At 35.4% G+C, this 19,597-nt stretch overlaps 1 non-coding gene across 1 annotated transcript; it reads left to right on the forward strand.

Moving 5' to 3' along the window:
- The first annotated feature begins 1,026 nt into the window (after window positions 1–1,026).
- LOC120068731 (small nucleolar RNA R71) lies at window positions 1,027–1,133 on the forward strand. Its single transcript, XR_005479355.2, has one exon. It is a non-coding gene; the product is annotated as a small nucleolar RNA R71 (small nucleolar RNA).
- The last annotated feature ends 18,464 nt before the right edge of the window (window positions 1,134–19,597 follow it).

A 19,597-nucleotide genomic window follows, 5' to 3' on the forward strand; every position in this document is an offset into this window, starting at 1 on the left:
CGCTGCAGCCACTATTACGATATTTTCTTCCTCATTTTGTTCCTCTTTCAATCCTTGCAGAGTCACTGGTGGTTGGACTTCTTCTGTCTCAAGATCCAGAGGCTTAAGGGTGGACGCAACTTTAGGGTCTATTTTCTCGGGCTTCTCCAAACTACAGGTCAGCGGGTCTTCGGTTATCACCGCATTCAAGTTGGTCACAATACGCTTCTCCCCTACTTCCGCAGTTGTGTCGTCACTTATAAGGAGAATACTAAGCATTGTTCCTTCCCATTACCCCCAGCATTGCGAGGGAGCTCAGTTGATCTCGGCAACGCTCTTTGCGGTTTATTTTTTAGCTCACTCGCAATCTGGCCTATCTGTAATTCAAGATTGCGGATGGACGTGGCCTGACTTTGAAGCACCGTTTCATTTTTCTCTATATATTGCTTCAATAGGCTCTCCAGAGAAGAGGATTGCGGTGGTTGTTGTGAGCTACTTGCTTGATTGCTCGGTTGACCGTTGTTGCGTTGAAAAAATCCTAGTGGCCCTTCTTTTTGCATCATAGGTTGAAAATTTTGTTGTTGATTATTCCAAGCAAAATTGGGGTGGTTTCTCCACCCGGGGGTGTATGTATTGGAAAAGGAATTATCTCTCATGAAGCATACTGACTGCGGGTTTGTTGGGCATTCCTCCATCGGGTGAGCATGACCGCAAAGGACACAACTTGCGTTTGTCTGTGTAATTGCGTTGACTTGCCCTTTCTTCGCTCCCGTATTATTAATTGGGATGCCTTATATTAAAATCATCATCGCAGTCATTTGATTTAGCAGGGATGCGATGGCCCCATTATTTGCATCATTTTCTTTGACTCTTAATCTCTGATCATTTTCCCTCCAATCCTCATGATTTTTGGAAATGTGATCAAGTATACTCTTAGCCTCCTCATATGTTTTGTTGAGCAGACCACCAGTGGCTGCCGCATTGACAGCGGTCCGTGAAGAGGGATTCAATCCTTGGTAGAAAATCTTCATTTGCAGATAGTCTGGTAAGTCATTGTGTGGACAGTCTCTTACCAACCGCTTGAACCCCGCCCAGGCATCACTGAGCGATTCGTCATCTTCTTGTTCAAAATTTTTTATTAATTTTCTTCTCCTAGCATGCTCAGTTGGTGGAAAATACTTCTTCATAAACATTTCCACCACCTGTTCCCACGAAGTAATCTCTCCTTGTTCAAGCAAATAAGCCATTTCCTAGCCTGATCACAAAGAGAAAATGGGAACAACGTTAGTCGAACTTCTTTAGCAGAGATGTTCGGGAACACAAAAGTATTACAGATTTCAATAAAACTTCGGAGGTGGGCGTGTGGATCCTCGCCACGCCTTCCTCCGAATTGACCTACAGTCCAGATCATCTGCAGCATCATCGGTTTCATCTCGAATCTACTTCTGTTGAGGGCAGGACTCATGATTCCCGAAGAGAAATCATAGAGGTTTGGTGATGCATAGTCCCAAATCGGTCTATTGCGATAGTTTGCCAACAGAATCAGATTCGCCATGACATTATTATCATTTGGTGCTCTACCTTCAGGCTGCTCTGCCATCTCTTCTTTATCGAATTGTGGTGGCTGTTGGCAGTCTCTCAATCTTCGTCTAAAATTTCTCTCAATCTTCGGGTCGTAATTCGGCAGAGATTGAGAGTCCTGCAAAGAAATAAAAAAAATTACCGTTAATAAACTATTTTGTCGAAGTCCCCAACAACGGCGCCAAAAACTTGATGCGTTATTTTATTAAGTGGAAATATGGATGATATGCATTGATGGAATTGCGTTGTGCACTCAAGTTTCCCAAGGGAATGCAAGTGTAAATTCCTCTGAGTTTCCTGGTAAGTCCGGGGTCGAACACTGAGACTTGTGAAAATAGATTGCGTTGATAATTTTTTATGAAAACTTTGCGGTAACCGGGAAAATAAATAAAGTTTTTGGTTGTTGATTGCATTGATTAAAAAGAAATAAATAAATGCGGCGGATTTGAGAAACGAAAGTTGCATTGATAGATGCAATGAGTATGAAATGAACGGGTTGAAAAGATCTTTAGCTAGCATTACTTAGGAATGCGTCAGACCATGCGATCATGTTACTACCATGTATAGCAAGTCATTTTCCCATGTATATGCGATGCTCCTAAATCTAGGGCGCATGTGTTGCATGCAAAATGTCCATAGAGCTTATTCCTAAGTCTCTAATTTTTTCCTATGCGATGATGCAAAATGCATGAAAGCAAGGTGACCGCATACAATAGTATCCTATCTCTAGGATGCATGTGATGCGTTGATAACAAATAGTGCTCATTGCTAAGCGCCTATCTCTTGTATTATGCATTCTAATCTGACTCTCCCAAACTTTGATTTTGACCTGACCTTCCCAAGTCTAGATCCTGTCCTTAGACTACCCTCCCAAGTATCCCTAATGGACGAATGAAGCATACATATAGAAGATAATTGAAAATAATGAAGATTCCCTAGTTGTGCTAGCTAAATGCTTCTCAACTCATTCAACTAATTTAGCTACTCGTGCGTGAATCACAGAGAGTGAACAAATATAGAGAAAGAAATTCCATTCTTATAAATAAGTTAAGTACAAAATGCCAATGGAACTTTAAGGTAGAGAGCCTGGTAGCAATTCCTTGTTGACCGAGGCTTTTTACACTGGAATCTCTATTCTGATCTAAAGATATTCCCGCTTTCGCAGGCGTCGGCCCTCTCCCTGTCTTTGAAGCTTCTGGCGCTCTCTTAAGCTTATCAGAACGATCTATCGACACAACTTCTCCCTCGCGTCCGCCTTAAAATGAAAGAAAACTAAAAACAAAGACGTGCGAACTGGAAATAAAGATTGTAAAAGTTGTGAACTTGTTAACCCCGTTTTTGAAGAATGCACTTGGTATTTATAGGGCATCAATGGTGAAAGGCGGCTTCTCTCTCCTGGTTGTACCGATGGGACAACTTTAATTCCTGATTGACGCACCGAATGATTGTTACCGATAAAGCTAAATGTACTTTATGACCGTTTTCGGCTATCAACTTAATTTGGATTCGACTGTCATCAGCTTTCTGTCCCATCACTCTTAATTGGCCTTTCACCCAGATGCGCCCACCATATTGCACTGACCAAGTTGCGACGATCCTTCTCAGGCGAATGTTTGCAAGCACGATCAATGCAAAGTCTTGCGGTGAAGTTGCGCTCGACCGATAATTTCTTATGATCGCAATCTTGCATTGCGTTATCGCATATTCTGCACAAAAATAAAAAAAATCAATAGTTCTAATGCGTTGAACGCATGCGACCGCAATATTATAGAATTTATGCTTAATGGGCGCAATTTAACATATTTTATCAATGCAATCCAACATTGTTTAAGAACTTAGCACTATGATAACGTGCATTTCTGCCCGTTATCAAAAGTTTCTTGGTTCTTAAATAGATAAGGGTATTTGGTGATCATTTATTCTTCTCATCCCATGTAGCTTCTTCTTCTTGCTAATTTCTCTAGAGAATTTTCACTAAACTTATTTCCCGATTACGAAGTGACTTTTTCTCTCTTGTAAACTGGAGTCTCTTCATATTCCAAGTTTTCACTTATTTATTAGGGTTCATTGTTTACTACATGTGGTAGGTCAAGCACGTATTTTCGAAGCATCGATACATGAAAGACATTATGTATTGTAGAAAGGGTTGGTGATAACGGCAATAGATAAGCTACTTGGCCAACACGCTCCAATACTTCAAAAGGTCCAATAAAGCGGGGGCTAAGTTTGTCTTTCCGTCTGAAACACATAATGACTTTTATTGGAGCTACCTTTAAAAATATGTGATCTTCTACTTTGAATTTTAACTCTTTCCTTCAATTATCAGCATAACTCTTTTGTCTGTTTTGAGTTGTTCGCATTCTTTCCCAAATTAGCTTAATTTCCTCTGTTGTTTGCTACACTAACTCAGGTCCCAGTAGCATTCGCTCCCCCACTTCATCCTAGTGTACCGAAGATCTGCACTTCTTTCCATATAGGGCTTCAAAGGGAGCCATACCAACTGTCGCCTGATGACTATTATTATAGGAAAAATCTGTAAAGTTCAGTTGCAAATCCCACGCTCCTGTAAAATCCACAGGCACCATTCTATATGGTGCTTTAGATATTGATTCAGCTCTGGGAATTAGGTCTATACAGAATTCTATTTCTTGATTAGGTGGTAAACCTGGAAGCTCTTCTGGAAATACATTTCAAACTCTCTTATTACAGGAATGGCCTTAATTTCATTCTTTTGGTTTCGTAAATCCCCCACACTTGCTAGATATGATGAAGCTCCATGGTTGAGTAAATGCTTAGTTTTTAAGGCTGAAATTATTCTTGGGGCTTATTGTATATTAGAACTCTTAAATTTAAATTTGGTTTCTGTTGGAAAGATGAATATGACCTCTTTATTATGACAATCAATGCTTGCATAGTTTGCTACTAACCAGCATACCTAGTATTATGTCAAAATCACTCATGTCTAGAATGATAAGAGTCACCCCTAGTTTATGTCCCGATACTGACAACTCACAGTTTTCCACCGTTGAGCTGGCCAACATAAATACTCCGACAGAAGTAGGTACAGATAGAATGTAGCCTAAGGCCTTTGATGTTAGTTAAGCATGTTGTGCAAATGTTGTAGAGATAAAGGAATGACTAGAGCCTGAATCAAATAAGGTGAAGGCATAATACACGAGGATGGGTAATGTACCTATAACAACTGCACCTTGATTCTCTGCCTTTTGACATTTAACAGCAAACACCCATCCTTTCTGTTGCTGGGTAACCTTGTTACTGGTATACTGGGTGGTTTGGCCAGTTGATACTTGGGTGACGAGGGAAAGCCTTTGCATAGTGACCCGTCTCGCCATAGTTGAAACACACTCTTAAGTTCCGAGGACATTGCCTCTGATGGTGTTTTCCACAATTTTCGTACTTAGGATATGTGAATATTTGGCTCTTCTATTGTGACTGTAAGCCCTGAGTGTGTTGGGAATTTTTTGCTTGCCGTTGGAAGCCTTGTTGGTTGAATTTCCTCTTTTGATTTGGCATGAAACCTTGTTCAGAAGTTGAGGTTTTGACAGCAAGATCTACTTCCATGAGTAAGGCCAACTCGAGGGCAAGTGCATACTCTTTGTGTTGGAAAGCAGTAACCGTCCCCCGAATGCCTTCTTTTAATCCCCAAATAAACCTTTCCACCTTCTTCTCTTCTGTGTCCATTAGACGAGGAACAAAGTGAGACAAAGCAATCAAATTTCCATTCATACTCCACCACCGACATGTTCTCTTGACAAAGATTAAGAAATTCCACTTCCTTTTGACATCTCACTGTCAAAGGGAAATAATTGTTGTAAAAAGCTTGAATAAATTTCTGCCACGAGATCGAACTTTTGATTGTTCTTTGTGTGGATTCCCACCAGAACTTTTCATCACCTCTTAACATGAAGGTGGCACAATTTACTTTTTATTCTTCTGGGATGTTCATGTGGCCAAAAATGGTTTCTATTTCCGCTATCCAATGCTTTGCTATAGTTGGATCCACAGATGATCCATCAAATATTGAAGGATTGAACTTCCTGAATTCTCGAATGATTTTTGAGTCATTTGTATCATTGATTATTGGTGTGGTGGATAAAGTTGTGCTTCCATTACTCATATTCTGTATTAGTATTTGTAGTGCTTCTCGTGTAAGTAACACGTAAGGCATTTGTCCATTTTCTTGATTTTGAACCTCTGTGGATTCTCTTCGAGGTTTGCCTCGTCATGTTGGATTGTTGTGGTAGCATCTTGTATACACATTCTTTCATTATAAGGAAGCAATCTAATCCCACTTTTTTTTTAAATCTCATATTTATGTTTACTAAATTATTTACTAAAATACTTGTTTGAGAATTCCACTTACCAGATTATTTGGCATAACTAAGGGCATCACTTAACAGGACAAACCATCAAACACCACAACTCTTCTAATGCAGTAGAGCCTACTTGGCTCAAATTCTCTGATACCAAACTGTAACGACCCTATCCTTATATAACAAGGTCCGATTGCTACGACATCCATACTTAGAATTTTCGATCATTAGATGAGTTTTGGTAAAGATTTCAAAAGAAAATATCTAAAATTTTATTAATTAAGTAGAAAAACTATACAAAAAGTTTATTTTACAAAACACCAGGATCCATAAAATATTATCGTAGTGGAACAAAATGCATATATAACCAAAATAGTGAGTTTGATGGTTGGCCCCTTGAGTGACGTCCAGTCATGCCACCTACGTTGTGTCCTTACCTACAAAGTCTGTAAAATAGGATGAGTATATAATATATCCAGTAAGTAGTTTTCACTTAAGGTAGTGACCAAATGCATAATCACATGCAACATGTCATGAAAACATATGATTGGGACCGAAAACATATACTTATAATAACATGAGGTGGTCGGTTTCCAACGTCAGTTCCTCCGATGAGGACTCAAGTGGAAACTAACCCATCTGATGATTAGCGGGTCATGCAGTCAGTACGGCCAGAGTAGCATCCAACATCAACCATTAGAAGAAACGTAAGATTGGACTAGAGGGGTGCAACCATACATACCCTGCTAGTCCCTAGCATAAACTCGACATAGAATTGGGTCTAGAGGGGTGCAACCATATATGCCTTGCTAGCCCTGGACGCATGACCTTTATCTAATTAAAATTTAATCTTATTTCATCATCGTGAACAAACATAATGCATGGGGTGCCTTGTCGAGAAACGTGTTTTAAACATGTAATGCAACATAACAATAACATAATTATGCAGCACAATAAAGGTACACTATCATAAAACACTTAAAGAGAGGTTGAGATAAACTACTTACCTCGACTATGATCCTTAATTATTTCTTATGGTTTGATCCTATAAAATGCGTAAAGCACTTATAATTAAAACTTATTTTAGGACTATTATGTTAAAGAACTTGATGAATGTAGCTTATTTATCTAGAGAATTATAATCATTATGTCTTGAGAGTGTTGGGTTTTATATCCTAAAAACTCGCAGTTTGTAAAATGATAAACATTTTCTATTATCAATGTACTTGTTATTGATCTCATAAATTGTATGAAAGTCTAAATCCAATAAACTAAGACCCATGACTATTGTATGAGTACTTGAACTTTATGCGGAGACATAAGAGTGGATCAAGTTCGAGTAAATAGTCAAAATGATCTATGGTACATGAATGAGGTTGGGTACCTTATTCTGGTAACACCATTAGATACGACCTACTCTGTAGTTGTTACAAAGAGTTGTAAAGTACTACATACGATGTGATCCTAATTCGTACATGTTATAACATGAGGAGTGGGGGCATCTTATGCAATGAGTTTGCATAAAATTCGGACCAAGAAATAAGTCACTCTTACTTTATAATGCTGTTTGCTGTTTAAGACTGACTATTTCACCTAGATGACCTAGGTAATTCGATCTTAATCCTGAGCTAACTTTGAACTCCTTTTTATTCGGGATTGCCCTTAGATTTGCATAGTTGAGGGTTGGCTGAACAACTCTGGCTCAATAAGACTCCCATTTCAGGGGTAAGATTGGATAGATAGCTGGGGACATAAGGTGTAAGACGGAGTTCACACCTACTAAATTTAGGGATAGGAGAAAGGTTGTTCTCTCAAGTACTGAATCCAGGTCTTGTACAAGGGGCCCCACCCTCTCACTGGGCTGATAGAGTTTGGTTTGGTGATTGGATCACAAACCAGTTATTCATTAGAGAATCAGTAGGGACTTGAGGAATAAGACATAATCTCGGAGGTAAAACAGATATTTGACCCAGCCGTTATTACGAAAACCTGTGAAGGGTCGACTTGCTGATTATGGTTAAATCATGTGGACATAATATATCTACAGTGAGAGGGGTGCAATTATGGGCTTTAGTGGAGTGACCCATTAGTTAACGAATGGAGATTAATTTGGTCTAATGAGTTTAGCCAATTAATCTCAGATCGTTAGACCTCATGATCTGTAGGTCCGTGATGTCCCCCTACGCTCGTAACGGACTTGCTCTAGAATAGCATGATAAGTTAATTTGAAATGTTCAAATTATAATTAAGAGAATTAGTAATTATATGAGATATAATTATACTTAATTTTAGAATTAAATGGAATAGGAGAATTTATATATTTAAATATGATTTAAATATATAAAGATGGATATGTGTTAAAGTTAATTTAATATTTGATATTAAATTAATTAAGTTTTATTTAATAATTAATTTATGAAATTAATTAATTTTTCATTTTTAAAATCCAAATAGATTTATTAAATCAAATTTCGATTTTTAGATAAAATTGAAAAAGAAAACAAAAACACATTTAAATGAAAAAATGGATTTTTCCATTATTCATCACTTAACTAGCAAACTCATGAAACAACTATTTGGCCTTGTCTTCTCCAAGCATGAGCTACATCTCATGTAGCTCTTCTCTTTGCATGTTGATCTGCAATATAATGAAGAGATTGGAGTGAAAATCGAGCATGCAGTCTACAGAATTGTGAGAGAAAATTTGGTTTTAAGAAAGGTTCTTCAACAAAGGTTGCTGCAGTGAGCTATTCTCCTTCATCCCTTGATTCAAGCTTGTTTTGAGTCCCACAACTCAATCTAGAGTACCAAAAGAATAGTGGGAAAGATCTTGAGGTGGTCTATAAGATATGGAGAAGATTGCAGTTGGAGATGGAGGTTTGAAGAAGTTCTTCAACAAGTATGTCTTGAAACCCATTTTTTTGCAGAAGCATACTTTATTTTATGCCAAAATTAGTGAACTTGAATGCATAGATGATCCTTGTTCTTCCACTGCAATTGATACAATCCTAAAGAGAGTACTAGTGTAATTACGGTTAATTGTTTAACAATGAGATTACAAATATTGATGATGGTGATAATAATAGTATTAGTATAATAATAGTAGTAGTACTACTAGTGGTATAATAATAATAATAATAATAATAATAATAATAATAATAATAATAATAATAATAATAACAACAATAATAACATTATTATTATTAAAAATATTAGTAGTAGTAGTAATAATAATAATAGTATTAATATAATAATAATAATAGTAATAGTAAAATAATAATAAGAGTAATAGAATAGTAATAGAATAACAACAACAACAATAATAGTAATAATAGTATTGTGAAATGATTATGACAATAATAATAGTAGTCGTAGTAGTAGTAGTAGTAGCAGCAGCAGTAATGATATTAATAATAATATAATCATAATAATAATAATAAGAATACTACAAGAATTTTGGGCTTTAATGTCAGTTGAAAAAAGTAAAATCGGATGTATAATGTCGGTTTTTTTTTATATAAAAAAGTGGATCTTTAATGTCGGTTTTAAACCGACATTGTAGGGGTACCTTGAATGTCGGTTTTAAACCGACATTAAAGACCTGCTTAATTTTTCCCTCTTCACTCTCCCCCTATTTTCTATTTTTCCCCAATTTTTTTCATTTTTCCCTCTTTACTCTCCCCATTATTTTCTTTTTCCTCTCATTCTCACACTTCCCTCTTCAAACCCTCTTCTTTCTCACTTCTCTCTTCCAAACCCTTGCCATTCGTCCGTCAATCGTGGGTGAAAAGTCTGTCTGGTGTAGATTTGGCTTCGGTGCAGGTCTGTTCGACGTGCAACCCGCGCGACCGCACTCAGTCGTTCGGATCTGCTGCTCGTTCTGTCGAAGTGCCACAACCAACCCGGATCTGATCGTGGGTGAAGCTCGTTTTGTCGAAGTGCCACAACTCGGTCTGCTGCTCCCTCTTCAGTTATTTTTCTGTGTCTTATACTCTCGGTTTGTTAAATAAGCACCCAAACTTGATACGCTAATTATGTGTCTCCAGCTCTAAAGTTCATATTCCTACGTGGTGTGTGTGTCGCCGTTCATTGTTCGATTTTCCATTGTTTCCGTTCATCGTTTGATTTTCCCTCGCTGCGTGTCACTACATTTTTCACCTTTCGTCGTTGTCCACCGTGCTGCCATCTAGATTAGTATGCTCTTCTTCTCTTTCCTCTCTTAAACTCACAATAATTTTTGTTCTTATGTTTACACCTCTCAACTGTTTGTGTAAATGTCTCAATGAAAGCCAGCTGCGGTTTCACTCCAATATGTCTCTTTGCTCCTAGATTTGGGCCTTTTTATGTATCTAAGGCCTTTGAAATTCGATTTGATTAATTGTTTTGTTGTATATGATACATTTGTTGAAGTATTGGCGAGAGGCATTGCCAAGAGTTGCTCATGCGTTGGCGTGAGCAAAAACAGTGAAAGTGAAATGTTGAGCGCAAGACACTGGGTAGACGATCGTGTAGCAAATGAGTAGCGCTACACGATGAGGTAGACGATCATCTAGTAAGTGAGCGACACTACACGATGAGGTAGGCGATCGTGTAGCAATGCAGGGAGCTAAACGATGAGGTAGGCGATTGTGTATGCGGGCACTGGACGATTGTGTAGCAATGCGGGGAGCTAAATGATGAGTAGATGATCGTATAGCAGATGCACGGAGCTAAGCGATGCGCTAAATAATCGTGTAGATATGCGCGCCATGTTAAATGATGAGAAGTGACGCGCTAGACGATCGGGCTATACGATAGGCAAAGTACTGTATGATCAGTGTAAGCGCTAGACGATGAGTGTAGAAGCTAGACGATAGCGCTAGACGATAGCACTAGACAATAGCGTTGAGTGTTAAAGCGATGTGCGGGCGCTAGACGATAGCCGTGCTGCGCTAGATGATGAGTAGACACGCTACATGATAGGTGGAATGCTAAGCGATAGGCGATGGCGTTAAGCGATAGGCAGATGAGTTAGACGATAAGGTGTTAGCGCTAAACAATGGAGGTAAACAATGGGCACGGTAACTAAACGATGGCCTATGTGCGAGATCATTTACTAAATGATTGAGCTACACGTGGGCAGCTGGAGCTAAGCGATAGATGTAGGAACTAAATGATTGATTGGCTTGAGAACATGTGCATTATACTAATTAAATACTCTAAAAGAATGTTTGACTCACAGTTTTAATAAGTTTTAGTTGATGAGTCCAACTTCATCGTTATGCTACCAAAAATTTTCCATTATCTTCGTATCTCATATCTAGGTAACCAAGCTTCTCTTCTTCAAGATCTTAGAAAAGAAGATTCTCTCATTTATTCAACTATTGAGTTTTCTTGTTTTGCAGGTGCAACAAAGGAGTAAAGATTTGGTATCGCAACCTCTTTATGCTTTTTCTTGGGGAACTCTAGTAAAGAATTTTGCCTTGAATGTACCATTTATACACATTCCCAATAAACACGGTTAGTTGAATATGAATTCTGATCACATTTTCACTTTCAATCCTTTATCTTAAACCTTTTTTGTTTGTGATCCTTTGAACAACAGTGGTCAGACAAAGATGCCTATAACCTGACACTGCTGAAGCTAGGGGGCTATTCAAGAAGAATTATGAGGGATCCATACTTACCAAGTGGAGAGGGACAGTAAACTCATAATGTTTGTATTACTTGTAATTTGTGTTTTCAAGGGCTGAATTATTGTACGACCTTTTAAATTATTATAGCAGAATTTGTGAATTAAATGTAATAGATTTACAATCTATACATAAATAACATGTCATAGCCATAGTGTTCGATGATGATGTGTCATGTTATACTTTTTGACTAAAAAATGGATTCGACAATGGAATTTAAAAAAAAAGGGACAATAATTGATAAAACAGACAGATTCTGGGCTTCAATGTTGGTTTAAAGGGCTTCATTTGATTCTTGGGCTTTAGTTGCAACCGACATTAAAGGGCTTTAATGTTGGTCGGAACGGACATTAAAGGGCTTCAATGTCGGTTGCAAATTTCATTAAAGGACTTTAATGTCGGTTGCAACTGACATTAAAGACAGTGTTATTAAAGCCCTTTAATATCGGTTTAAAACCAATATTAAAGCCCAAAATTCTTCTAGTGGAAGAAGAAGAGACTGGTGGAGAATAAAAAAAAAAAAGTTAATATTTAACATTGTATTAGTAGTAATAGGAGGTGTAGTAAAAGGAATAGTAGTAATAATAGCAATATCGTAATATTAATAGTATATAATAGTAGTAATAAAACTTCAAACTTTTGTTAAAGGAATAATATTAAGTACGTACCTTATAAATCAAAAGCTTGTTTATCATTAAATTTTAATTTTAATTTAACTTACAAATAATAATGTACTACAACTTACCAAAGTTGTGTGCATATATTACTACCATAATACTATTTAACTTACATAAGTTTTATGTTACAAATCACTTATTAACATATTTATAGTCTAAGAGTTGAAAATAAAATTGTAACATTCAAATATTAACAAATTTGTCAAGTTAACAATTTTTTTTTTATGATTGTAACCCTATGTATATTAATTGTATTCTTAAAAAAAAATGTTGAAAGGAGTTGAATTTTAATTTAACTAAAAGTAATTAAAGAATAAAAGGGAAAGAAAAAAAAAAGCTTATTTCTCTATTATCTCCTTGATGTTGTTGCACTTCACCATTTTTATCTTAAAAACAAGGAAACTACCTATGCCTTTATATAGGCTAATTCCACCGCTTCTCTTCTTTTTTTTTTTTTTTTTTTTTTTTTCTTAACTGATTTTCCTTCATTCTTCTTCTATTTTTTTTTTCATCTACTAACAGACTTTGCCCTTTTGTTTTCTTTTGTTTTTTTTTTTAATATATCATTATTACTATTTTAAGTTTTAATAGTTTTTATCATTTGATCTAACCTATATTTGTTGGGATTGTTTTTTTTTTTTTTTCATTATATTGTCATTGTTTTATTTTCAAGATATTTTTCTTACTTAACAATTTGTTTAATTTTTATTTCATATTATGTTTGTTATTTAATGTCTTATGAGATTTATGAGTCAAATTTTAAACGGTAACATTCGACATTTAATTTTCTATATTGTTTGCCTATAAATTTAGAATGTTACAGAAATCGAGACCCACGACACCGGAAACCACTTCTGAAAACTGGAGATCCACGCATTGAACTAAACCCCTGCAGACCAGACCCAAACGCCGAGAGACTGCCGCTGAACGTACACCTTCACAGCACCACACTGTAAAATGCCTCTAAAATCGGAACTTTCAACGGTGCAAACAAAGGCAAAAAACCTACTCGTGGTGGATGCTTCTATCTCTTTCATTCTGCAGAAAATTTCAAAAGTGTGTGTTATGCAGCTGCTACCCTAAAAAACCCCTCCCTTAAGGCTTCTCACGATGAAGCTAATTTTAAATTTGTCATTCGCCTTTATTTACTTAAATGCCATTAGACATAATTACTTAATTGTCCACTTATTTAAAACTCTTATAAAACATGTCATTTTCAACAAATCTCCCTCGTAACAAAGGTATTTAAGGTATCAAGCTAATTCTCTAATCTTCCTATCATCTAGATTTTATATTTAGCTCATTTAATAGGTATTTAAACCTATGAGCTAGAAGAACTTTGGTTAACCATATCTGACAAATTCTCAATTATATGAACTTTGATGAGTTCAACATCTTTTTTTGCAATCACTTCTCTGATAAAATGAAATTTGACTTAATATTCTTAGACCGTTCATGATGAGATGAATTCTTCGCAAGATGAGTAACACTATGACTATCACGACGAATGATAGGAATAAACTCCTGAGATAACAAGTTACGAACAATTCTTTTTAACCACACTATCTCCTCAAAAGCTTCACCAACTAACATATACTTTGACTCAGTAGGAGACCAAGCAACAACTGGCTGTAGAGCAACTTTTCAATTGACCATATTACTATACAATTGACAAATGTGACCTGATAAAGACTTTTTTTAGTCAAGATTTGCAACATAATATGCATTTGTGAAGCCTTCCAGCAGTGTTAATTGATCGCAATCCCTGTTAAAACACAATGATACATTAGTACTACCTTTCAAATATCGAAGCACCTATTTAACTACATTCCAATGCTCCTTCCCAAGATTTGACAAGAACCTACTTATCATACTCATACGATAACCCAAGTTAGGCCAAGTAGAAATGATCATATACATAATGCTTCCAACAACATCATAATAGGGAATTTTAGACATCTCTAATCATTCTTGTTCACTAGTAGGACACTGAGATGAAGAAAGTCTAAAATGAGATGCTAAAGGTGCCGAAACTGCCTTATAATCAGACATATTATACTTCTCAAGCAGTTTATGCACATAAATCTCCTACGAAATGGTTAACAAACCTCTCTCCCTATCTCTTTTAACATCCATGCCTAAGATCTTTTTCAATTCACCTAAATCTTTCGTTTCAAACTCACTACCCAAGTGTTTCTTGAGTTCGTAGATTTCAACATAATCCTTAAACACAAGTACCATATCATCTACATAAAGCAGTAGATAAATATATGTACATTTATGAGATAGTTTCCAGTAAGTGCAAGAATCATATGAGCTCCTGTGAAACCCCTGCTTCAAGATAAAAATAACAAAGATAATTTACCATTATCTTAATGATTGCTTCAGTACATAAATGGACTTGTGAAGACGATAAGTCATGTCTTCCTTTCCTTTCACCTCATAACCTTTAGGTTGAGCCATGTAGATCACCTCCTCCAATTCTCCATGAAGGAATGTTGTAGTGACGTCCATATGTACAAGAAACATATCAAAGTGAATAATAATAGATAAGAATAAACAAATGGATGAATACCTCACCACTAGAGAGAAAATCTCATGAAAGTCAACTTCTTTCTTCTGTATATAGCGCTTAGCCACTAGTCTAATTTTATACCTACTAGGATTTATGCCCTAAAGCCTTGTAGTTAATTAGTTATTTGATATAATAATTGATTATTTTAAATATGAAATAATTAGTTATCCATTACGGGAAAAATCCAAGATCATTTCATGAGACTTTAAGAGTATGTAGTAGATATACAAGTGGGTCATGTTCAAGTAATAATCTAAAGGGTCTATAGTATATGGATTAGGTTGGGTGCCTTATCTTGGTAACATTATGGATATGGCCTACTTTGTAAGTGTTACAAACAATTTGATCCAAATCATTCGTGTGATATGCGAGTGGGGGATATCCTATACAATGAGATTGTATAAGACTAGATCGCGAAATACTTAATCTATGTGTGTAACACCATTGTCTATAGATTAATATTTCATAGGAGGATCATATGTAACTCGATCTCAATCCTGAGTGAGTTATGGACTCCTGTCTATAAGGGTTGTCCTTTCTTTTGTATGGGTGAGAGTGGTCTAAGTCATCAACTCAATAAGCCTACCATTTTAGGTACTTGTCCGAGTGGGAAGTTGGGAACATAACTACGCAAGATGGAATTCATCCCTTCCTGCTTTTAGGGTAAGCAGATGAGTAGTTCCAATAAATATTGGTTTCGGGTCTTGAATAAAGGATACCTGTCTTCTCATTGGCCTGAGAGAGACTTGTTTATAATAGGACCATAAACAAATTGTTCATTAGAGAGATCTGTGGTACATAAGAAGTAAAAGGTAATTATAGGATAAAATGGTAATTTGACCCAGTTGTAATTACGAACTCATAAAGGATCAACTTACTTGTAATGATTAAATCTATGGACGCTAGATATTCTACAGTACGAAGAGTGCAACTATGGGTCTTTAGAAGAGTGACCTATAGTTAATAAATTTTGGTTAATGTAACTAAAGAGTTTAATTAATTAACCTTAAATCATTGGAGCTTCTAATATGTAGTTCCATTATCTCCCTACTAGTTCACCATGGATTAACGAGGTCCAATTAGTTTTGAAAGAATTTGAACTGTTCAAATTAATTAAAGAAATTTACATTAATTGTATATGATAAAATTAATATAATGTATATTGATACACTATAGTATAAAGTAAATTTTGATTAAGATTCAAAATTAAAATGTATATATAATAATAGTAGAAATAGATATTTAAATATGATTCACAAATATTAAAGTAATATGAATTCAATTCATATTAAAACTATAAGTTAAAATTAATATGAATAAGATTCATATTCGAACTATTGGATATAAGAGAGATGAATATTTGAACAAGATTCAAATATTTAATCAATTAATTATGGAATAATTAATTATGTAAATTAATTAATTAATTAAATTAATTTAAGTTATTTATTATTTGTTCATAAATAAATTAAATAAAAGAAGTAGGTGGTTATTTAATTAATACCTACTTCACCTATTAAATGAGAATGGGAAAGTTACTCAAAAGGGGAGTTAGTTTTTCCCTCTGTAGTTGAGTTTTGTTGTGTTCAACCTCCCATCTACTCTCTCAAGGATTTTACAAGATAAAGGAGTTCTCTGTGAAATCTCCTATCCAAAATAATTCCCTATTCTCTTTCAAAATGTTATTCCCACCAACTGGATCCTTTACTAGAGAATAGCAAGAAAGATCTGATGGTGGCGCCCCAACAATGTTTATGGAAAATGAAGGGATCGAATCCCGTAGCGTAAGTATTGTGTACGAATGCCTCGCATCTTGCAATTCGATTTTTACATAAACAAATTCATTATACTAAAACAGAATATAAATATGTAAATTAACATGCCTTTGGAAAATATTAGAATAGTTCTTACCTTTAGATTCTCAAGCTTCACGAACAATCCTCTCGAAGTTCCAACGAATAGATCTGCCAACGATCTTGATCACGAATGTTTTGAACAATCTCGAACACTACCATGAGAGTAATCTCGTTATTCTCTAGGATTCCAATAGAGGGATAGGTGGTATTCAACTATTGGGATAGAGAGATGAGAAAATGCTTTTGGAGAGTAGAAAGGATTTTCTTTGTGGCTTAGGAAAAATTTACACAAACAAACTCATACCCAAAAGGGCCATAAGGAAGACTTTATATAGAGAAAGGTCAATCCATTTTCCTAATCCTTTTCCTATTTTCTTTTTCCATAATTAATTAATTAAATAACACTTATTTAATTTAAGTTGCACATTAATTCAATAATTATTTATACCTTAAACCAAATTTAATGTATATATATTTAATTATCATAAATATCGTATGTAATTATGCAATACATCTCTATTAATTAATTCTTTGGGAATCTAATTCTCTTGAATTAATTAATTGAATCTTATTCAAATATTACTTTCCATTTTAATTTGAATTATAGATCATATCCATAATCAATTATATATTAATCACATTAATATATGGTTTCCTCAAATCAATTTGAACAATTCAAATCATCTCTCTTGAATATCCTCTAATGAACTAACAAGGAGACTTAGTAGACTTGTAGATCAGAAGCTCCAACGATATGAGATTAGTTGGCTAGACTCATTAACCAAGTCAATCAATATTTGTTAACTGTGAGTACACTCTACTAAAGACCCGCAACTGCACTCTTTTCACTATAGATACATTTATGTGTCCACGAATATAGACCAATAATAGCAAGTTAGTCCTTCATGAGTATTCGTAACCCCAATTGGGCCAAATTATCATTATACCCTTGGGTTACCTCTGATTCCTTAAGTTCGAGTGCCCCTCTAATGACCAACCTATTTATGGTCCAACCAATAAACAGAAATCCTTCTCGGGCCAATGAGAAGATAGGGCCCTTTGTTGATGTCTCGGAGACACCGTTTAAGGAAACACTCATCTACTTACCCTTAAGGTGGGAATGAGTGAATTCTATCTCGTATTATTATATTACCAACTCCCCACTCGGTCTTGTTCCTAAAATGGTAGGCATATTGAGTCGGCAAATTGGCCACCCTCACCCATATAAATCAAAGGAAAATTCCTTGTGAACAGAAGTTCATAATATACATAGGATTAAGACTAAGTTGCTTAGGTCATCCTATTGAAATAGGAACCTAACTAGTTAACAGTGTTACATCTAGTGGTTACTATTTTGCGGTCCGATCTTATGTAAATTCATTGCATAGGATACCCCACTCGCATGTCAACTACACGAAAACATTGGACCATTGCATTTATATCAAATATAAAGTGGATCATATCCATAGTGTTACTAGGATAAGGTACCCAACCTTATCCTTATATTATAGACCCTTCAAGCTATATCTAGAACATTGATTCCTGTATATTTTCACATACATTTCAAGACTCATAAGGAAAGTTTGGATGTTAGTTTATTAGATTTAGGGTTAATAAGACAAAAATAAACAAACAACAAAAACAATAACATTTATTGAATTAACATCTATAACTCTTTATTGATAGCGGTCAATTAATAACATTTACTATCTATAAGTTAAGGCATAAAAACCAATAGGAATTTCAGGTTACTGTGGAGTTTCATTCGAGAGGCGGAAGAAGTTTTGGATCATGAGAAGAAGGATTCTTCAAAGGTGAGTTCTTTCTTCTTCCCTGTATTTTTACTTTGATTTTTAGCCTATGTAATATGATTAATGTTTTATTTTGTTTTATGTTGCAATTTCTAAAACAAAAATCGAAAGCAAAATGACCATTCACTTCCATTTTGGAATTTAATCCCTTAAATACCTAACCTCTTGTACCTGGCTTGATTTTATAAATCCACTTTGATTGAATGAGTTTCTGATTAGGAGGCTTTCAAACCATAATCATGTTTGATTCTTTTGCAACGTGAAAAATTATGCTTCCATAGTATCCTTCTATTATTTGAGAACCATTATTCTTCAATAGAAATCCTTCCATTATTCCTTCGAATAAGATACAATTGCCTCCTCAAAAGTAGAAGGCTATGCTTCAATACTATCAACTGCACAAGTAAGAGCATAAGCAACTAAATCAGCATAACCATACCTCATAGAAGTCGGTCTCACGCTCTAAGGCTTGTCACGTGTAAGCTGTTAGTTCTGTAGTTCATTGTTACTTGAACTTTCTTTAGTGAAAACTCCCTCATTAATCAAAGTCCTCTGTTGTTGAGGCCGTCAACAATTAGATTCAGACTTTTGTAAAGATTATGCTTGTGAAACCAGTGGTGAATGAGCACTAGAGTCACCTGAAATAACTGATGATCGTGCTTTAGAATCAATTCTAAGCTCTACCTTAACATGATCAACTGTCTGCTATTTATGTTGCTTTGTAACAGAAAACGACATTTATGCTTCATTAAAAGTTACATATCTGCTAGTGATACATTTATTTATGCCCTTTTCCAAGCACAAAAGCTTATAACCTTTTACACCTTAAGGATATCCAATAAACATACATTTCCATGCCTTGTTATTCAACTTCCTTTCCTTAACATGAGCATAAGTTGAACATCCAAACACTCTTAGATGATTCAAACTTGGAGCTTTTCTTGTCCATATCTCCTGGGAAGTCTTTAAGCCTAAGGTAGACGACGAACTCTTATTAATAAATTCAACAAGTTGTTTGGGCAGCTTCCTCCCAAAATTATAAGGGTAATGGAACATTTGTCTAGAGACATCTTGTACGCTCCATTATTGTTCTCTTAAACTTCCCAACTAAT

Source organism: Benincasa hispida, chromosome 12, assembly GCF_027475165.1.
Source record: "Benincasa hispida cultivar pf3 chromosome 12, pf3_genome.v1.1, whole genome shotgun sequence".
Lineage (NCBI taxonomy): Eukaryota > Viridiplantae > Streptophyta > Magnoliopsida > Cucurbitales > Cucurbitaceae > Benincasa > Benincasa hispida.